We start from the raw sequence: 7,327 nt of genomic DNA, 5'->3' as shown, positions 1-7,327 counted from the left end.
AATGTACCTACCTATATAGTTTAAGTTTAAAAAATTTGGCTCTCAAAAGAAATTTCAATCGTTATACTGTTGATATTTGGCTCTGTTGACTAATGAGTTTGCCGACCACTGCATTAGACCAAACTACCTTCACTTTTGATGACGAACAAAATCATCACAAGCCAAAATTCAAATACCAGATTTCTATTCTTTTAGTTTAATGTTAAACTCCAGACCATTCCAGCTTTGTAGTTGAAAAATGATTCAAAATTGCATGAATCTCAAAGTCTTAAATATGTCCTGAAAGAATTCCTACACAAGGTTTACTAGCAGTTTTTATGTCATATATAATTCATCCAGTAAACAATAATTATTGCCCAGCAGCCACTCACATTTATTATGAAAATTCCTGAGATTGTTTTTTATTTTAAAATAAGAAGAAGAAGAAGAAGAAGAAGAAGAAGAAGCAGTAGCAGCAGCACATAAATAAGGTTAAAAGTAGGGGTAGAGAAGATGAACTCAAAATCTTTCACTTGTGTCCTGGCCGGTGTGGCTCAGTGTGAGAGCATCAGCCCAAGAACTGAAGGGCACATACCTGGATTGCAGTACCTGGGTTGCAGGTTCAATCCCCAGCCCTGGACAGGGCATATACAGGAGGTAACCAATCAATGTGTCTCTCTCACATCAATGTTTCTCTCTCTCTCTCTCTCTCTCTCTCACTCTCTCTCTTCTCTCTCTGAAGATTTTTTAAAAAATCTTTCACTTCACCAGAACCGGTTTGGCTCAGTGGATAGAGCGTCGGCCTGCGGACTCAAGGGTCCCGGGTTCAATTCTGGTCAAGGGCATGTACCTTGGTTGGGGGAACATCCCCAGTGGGGGGCGTGCAGGAGGCAGCTGATCAATGTTTCTCTCTCATTGATGTTTCTGGCTCTCTATCCCTCTCCCTTCCTCTCTGTAAAAAATCAATAAAATATATTTTAAAAAAATCTTTCACTTGTATGTGGTATTTTTTTTCTAGGAGTGATATTACTAAGTGGGATCTCTCCTTTGTCAATTGAATAATTTTTACCTAATTTGGTCTTCATTAGAAAAATATGTAAAGATCACCAATATTGCTTTTAATCAATAACAAAAAAGTCTTCTTGATATCATTTGATTCATCACTTTAACCCAGAGTAAGAATTACCACAATATACAGGGGTATCTAAATGCTCCACATATGTAGTGACCTTTATTATTTTTGTACTTCATATAAATGAGAGTCTACTACTCCCATGACCATGTTATTTTTTTCAAGTTTGCCAGGCATATGAGGGTTAGGAAGATATTCATACTCTCAAAAAGTGTGCGCCTTTTTTGGAGTTATGGTTTCTTGTGAAAATATATGTTTTGGCTCAGATATTAGCTTGATGCATCATTTATGATCACTAATGTTTTTTCAACCAGCACATGTGCCCAAGAAGATCCTGGGAAAGTTTTTGAGTGGGCATTGTACTGAATAAATGCTTTACCACACTCAATATTCTAATTTTATACATTTGATATCTCCAACATGTCTAATTCACCATTTCCTCTAAGTAGAAAGAATGCTAATTGTGGTCACACATTTTCAAAACCAATAATTTTCTATTTACTACAATTCAATTTTCTATAATTTTGGTTGTTAGTTTCCTCTTCGGTATCAATTTGGACCCAAGAATGGCAGTAAATAATTAAGGGAGCCCTAGGAGAACTAGAGTAGGGAATGAAAACTAAAAAGCATAGGATTGATCTAGACCTAGAAGAGGTTAAAACTGAAACCAAGGATCAAAAGAAAAATGACAATGAATGTACCAAAACCAAAGGTCAATAAATGTTTTGGTTTGAAATTCAGAGTCAGAAAGCAAAGAGAAGCCAGAAGGTAATAAGGCCACAGGTAGATAATTGAGGTCCAAAGCAAGGTGATGGGAAGGGGTAGTCAACAACATCCAAGCAATTAGGAATCAAATAGGAAATATTCTTGGGAAGATAAACTTTAAATTATTCCATAATCTGTCTCCACCAGATTGGTTTTAAGTGTTTCCACTTAAATAACTTCACCACAAAGAGATCTACTTCCTATACTAGGGTACTTAGAGTGGAATTATACTAATTCATTTATTCTATAATAAATTAGATAATGAAGACATGGAAAGGAAGAAAACATAAAATTTCCTACCTTCATGGTAGATAAATCACAGGTTATGAAACTTAGTTACATAACCAGCTTTTCAAACTTGAAAGGTAACCTAATTTCTATCCTTACCTAGGTTAAGTTTCATAAACTGCTATCCTTATATTTGCTCTAATTAATTCCTGAATTTCTCTCTTTTTTTTTCACCTTTCCAGATACATATTTTTTACGTATTCCTTCTCTTTATTCAATATTCACTGCTGAAGCCATCCTGGTTTTAAGTTCTCATCCATTCATTTTTTAATATCTCATGATTTCCATATTCAATTCACTTCAATATGAATTTAATATTTCTAGGCCCTGGAGAAAACATCAAAATGAGAAAGGGCAAGTCTCTCCATTCAAGGAGTCCATATGTTCTCAAGAAACTGTCAGACTAGGATAAATGTATTATGGCCCACAAGGGTAGAATTAAGTGCTACGGTGATGAAAAGGCTATGATAACAGAGGGAATTTTCCAGATCTCCAGAACAGAACAGAAATCACTTTCAGCCCTGGCTGGGTAGCCCAGTTCGTTAGAGCATCGTCTAGATACGTCAAGGTTTTGGGTTCAATCCCCAGTCAGGGCATATGTAAGAATCAACTAATCAATGAATGTATAACTAAGTGGGACAGCAAATCAATTTTGCTCTCTCCTTTCCTCTCTTTAAAGTCAATAAATGAAATTGTTTTGTTGTGTTTTTTTAAAAGAAATCACTTTCAGTTTGCAGGAATGAGAAAAGGCTTATAGAGGAAACCTAGGGAATTTATTTAAGAGTTAAATTAGATAAAATTTAATAAATAAACATTAAATTCAATAGTTGGGCCCATTTCTGTATCCTCATTTTATCCTATACCTAGCACAGAGCCTGGAATATTGCAGTAATTTAAGTACCCAACAGATATCTGTTGAACTGATTTAAATGACTGGATTAAATCCTAAATAACTAGTAGGACTTCAATTAAGTAAAATTGGCACAAACAGAGCAGATGTTCCCAAAGAAAAGAAACACATGGCATGAGCAAAAACAAGAAAAGAGGAAAATGTAAGCAGAGTTACCTAATTTGAGTGGATTGAAGTTTTCACAAAAAGGCCCTCTTTGACAGTTTAATGATTTATTTTTATTATTTTTTATTTTTTATATGAGGCATACCAGTGTCAGTAGTGTGGTGAAAGTTGGAATCCAAGATCAAGGAGATGTATCCTGAGAAGGTGGTGAGGGAGCAGAACAATCTTTATTTCAGTCAGCTGAGTGAGTAGTGGCTGAAAGAAAATGGGCAAAAGGAGAGAATTTTTAGATTGGGAAGAGCATGTTTGTAGGGAAGGAAAGATTAAGATGCAAGTGAGAAGAGAAAAAAAAAGATGCAAGTGAGATGGGGCAAGCTTTCTTTAGAAAAATGAGGGCATAGGATCAAATTCAAAGGAGTAAAAGGCACAGGACTGCATAAATACAGGCCTCATCTTTGCTTTGCTGTTAGCTATTTCATTTAATTTGGGACAAGTCACTTAATTCTCTGAGTTTGTTCTCTCATCTGTAAAATAGAGATGAAACTTACATGATAAGACTATGATGTCTAAATAAAATAACTTCTGTTAATACCTGGCATATACTACTATAGTATGCCAACATAAAATATATCTACATATATATAAAACCCTAATATGCAAATAGACCAAACGGGGGAACAACCAAACAACTGAACAACCGGTCTCTATGACGTGCACGACCACCAGGGAGTACGCGCAGAACATGGCGGGCATTGGCCACGGCAGGATGGTGGAGCAGGTGGGTGGGGGTGCCAGACCAAGGCAGGGTGCCAGTCGCTGTCATCAGGGCGAGCCTCTGGTGGCTACTGAAAATTCTTTGCTCCCACGCACTGTGGTCCTGCCCAGCAGTTGCATCCACTGCCAGCACTGGAGCTGCCGCTCGCACCCACTGCCAACGCCGGCCCCGCTCACACCCACTGCCAGTGCTGGAGCTGCTGCTTACACCCACTGCTGGCACTGGAGCCATTGTTCGCTCTCACTGCCGGCACCCAGCACCAGTCCCAATTGCTCGGCACTGTCAGCAGGTGCAAGCAGCAGCTGCTGACCCTGATCACCCCTGAGGGCTTCTCCACCTACCCCTGCTCCTGAGGAGTGATCGGGGCAGCAGCTGCCGCTTGCATCCATTGACAGCGTGGAGTGATTGGGGCCGGCGCCAGCAGCAGGTGCGAGAGAGGCCGGCGCTGTCAGTGTAGGAGCGGGGCTGCCAGCAGACAGGGAACTGGGGGGCCATGGTGGGAGGGGCCGGGCGCAGCGTGGATGATGGGCCAAGACCTGCCCCTGTGCCCACCACAGCCTCATGGCCCACAGTTCCTTTCAAGGTGCATGAATTCGTGCACTGGGCCCCTAGTATTTTTTATAAAATTACATAGAGAATAATCTACTTATGGAATATATGCATCTGTACTGGTTTCCTAGGCCAATTATAACAAAGAAACACAAACCAGGTAGATTAAAACAACAGAAATTTATTCTCTCACTATTCAAGAGGCCAGTAGTCCAAAATCAAAGTGTCAGAAGGTTTGATTCCTTCTTGGAGACTCAGAGGGAGAATATGTTCTATGCTTCTGGTTGCTGGCAATCCTTGTCTTATAGCAGCATAACTCCAATCTCTAGCTCTGTTGTCACATGGCATTCTCCCTGTATGTCCCTGTATGTCTCTGTGCCTCTTCTTTTGTTATAAGGACACTGGTCATATTAGATTTAGAGCCCAACCTACTCCATTGTGACCTCAATATTAACTAATTACATTTGTAAAGACCCTATTTCCAAATAAGGTGACATTCTGAGGTTCTAGGTTGGCATGAATTTGGAGAAGACACTGTTCAACCCAGTATAAATATTTCCCTAACTTATGTTTATAACTAGAGGCCTGGTGCACAGGTGGGGTCCCTTGTCCTGGCTGGTGATCGGGGCCAATCGGGGCCATCTTGTGCATTCCTGGATCAGGGCCGATGGGGATCGGCTGGCCAGCCACAAGCTAACCTACAGGTCGGAGCGTCTGCCCCCTGGCGGTCAGTGAACGTCATAGCAACTGGTGGAATGGTTGAACGAATGGTCAGATACTTAGCATATTACGCTTTTATTATATAGGCTAGCTTCAACAGGGCATTATTATAAGAATTAGAATTTTGACCTTAGACAGGAAGATAGGAAAATGGATGAAAGCTCAGGTCATGGGATTTGAATTCCATTTATCCCTCTTCCCAGTTGTGTTGCCTTGGCGGTTACACCCTCTTTAGTTGATAGTTTTCTCATTTAGTAAACAGGAAATAATGTTTCAGAGTGTTTTGAGGAATATTAAGTGCTGTAATATATGTGATGCATTTTTGCATGGCACCTGGCCCAGAGGGACAGTGCATTACTCTCAAAGAGTCTGACCTTTACTGTAGTTGGGGTGGAAGTTAAGGCTTCTGTTCACATAAACAAAGATGATTTATCATTTTCATCTAGTTGCAGGCCAAACATCCTGTTTGCAGGGCCACTTGCATCGTTTTGACTTACCACTTTGCTACCAAGATTCTGCCATGCCCGGTTGCTCAATACTAACATGAATGATTTACCGCAATTGTTTACTTGCATTCCATAGAAATGCTGGATCATTTGTTATTGTCCTTCAATATTTAGAATTTCAGTTTGCCCCTCAATTTTATAACACTTTACTACTATACTCCAGCAATCAACTGCCTAAATATCATCACCATCATCTTCCTTAAGTTGTTTTTTGAAAGAATAATTTTAAAATGTATACATAAATAATCTATTAACTTTCATAAACTTAATCCATTATCTTGCTAAACCTTTACAACTCTTGTAAGAGGGAAACCAGGTATTTTATCTCATTTTTTTAATGAGAAAATTGATGTTCAAAGTGGTTACATGACAAATACAACACTTTGCTGCACCCTCTGGATATGTCTTACACAGTATTTGCTTATATTGGCACATTTTAGTTCATCGTTGATCTTCTGGTAATAAAATATAAACATTGTGATCTATGTATGCAGTCTGTGGTGGTCACTGTTTTATCCATAGATAAACTAACCTTTGAGTAGATTTAAAACTTGGCTTGAAATTATACTGTCAAAATCTATACTGGTCTTTGTTGGTTTGCTTGATTTAACACTCAACCTTGTTAGCTTACTGTTTTCCATTGTGACTGTACAGAGAACCTTGCAGGGGAAGTAATGATCTGAGGCACTGTTTGCCATTCATAAAACATTTTTATGAGTCCAAAGTGTTATATTCAACTGTATGTAGTGATGCACAAATACAGCATGGTAATATAGTACCCTTTAACATTATGCTTCCAGTCTCCAAACAAGCAAATATTCTTTGGATTTTAAGAATTTCTGAATGCTATTGCCTTTTATGAGGTGCATGCATAGCTGGTGTCAAGGTGTTGTGGGTGGCAAAAACAGCACCAGGTGTTAGACACATGGGATCAGACCGGGACCTGGGTTCAGCAACCTTGGTACTGGAGTTCTGGCTAGGAAAAGAATTCAAAGCCAAGGTTCAAACTATAAGAGAACATTCATTTGGAAAATCACAGAGGAAGAAGAAGTAATTCCTAGAAGAAATAGGCTTAGGAAACAAGTTATAGAGGTAAGGAGCTTAGCGGTAAGGAAGGTAAAGGTGATATGTCTGTGCAGGTAGGTTAGGGAGGGGGAAGGAAAAGGCGTGGGTGTACTCCTGGAGGGAGAGTGCACTGGATCCTCCCTCTGTCCTAAGGGTATTTTGTTTTTTGTTGGTGGTGGTGGTGATTTTTTTGTTAATCCTCACCTGAGGATATTTTTCCATTGATGCTTAGAGAGAGTGGAAGGGAGGGAGAGAAAGAGAGAGAGAGAGAGAGAGAGAGACACGATATGAGAGAGACACGATATGAGAGAGACACATCCATTGGTTGCCTCCCGTATGCACCCCGGCCAGATTGAGCCTGCAATCAAGATGTGTGTCCTTGACAGGAATCGAACTCAGGACCCTTCAGTCCCCTGGCCGCTACTCTAGCCATGGAGCCAAATCTGCTAGGGCTGACTTAAGGGTTTTAAAGGTAGAGATTTTAGGGGAGGTCCTAGGGCAGTGATGGCGAACCTATGACATGCGTGTCAGAG

This window comes from Myotis brandtii, unplaced genomic scaffold (assembly GCF_000412655.1).
Source record: "Myotis brandtii unplaced genomic scaffold, ASM41265v1 scaffold136, whole genome shotgun sequence".
Lineage (NCBI taxonomy): Eukaryota > Metazoa > Chordata > Mammalia > Chiroptera > Vespertilionidae > Myotis > Myotis brandtii.
Note: the sequence above shows the minus strand (reverse complement) of the source record.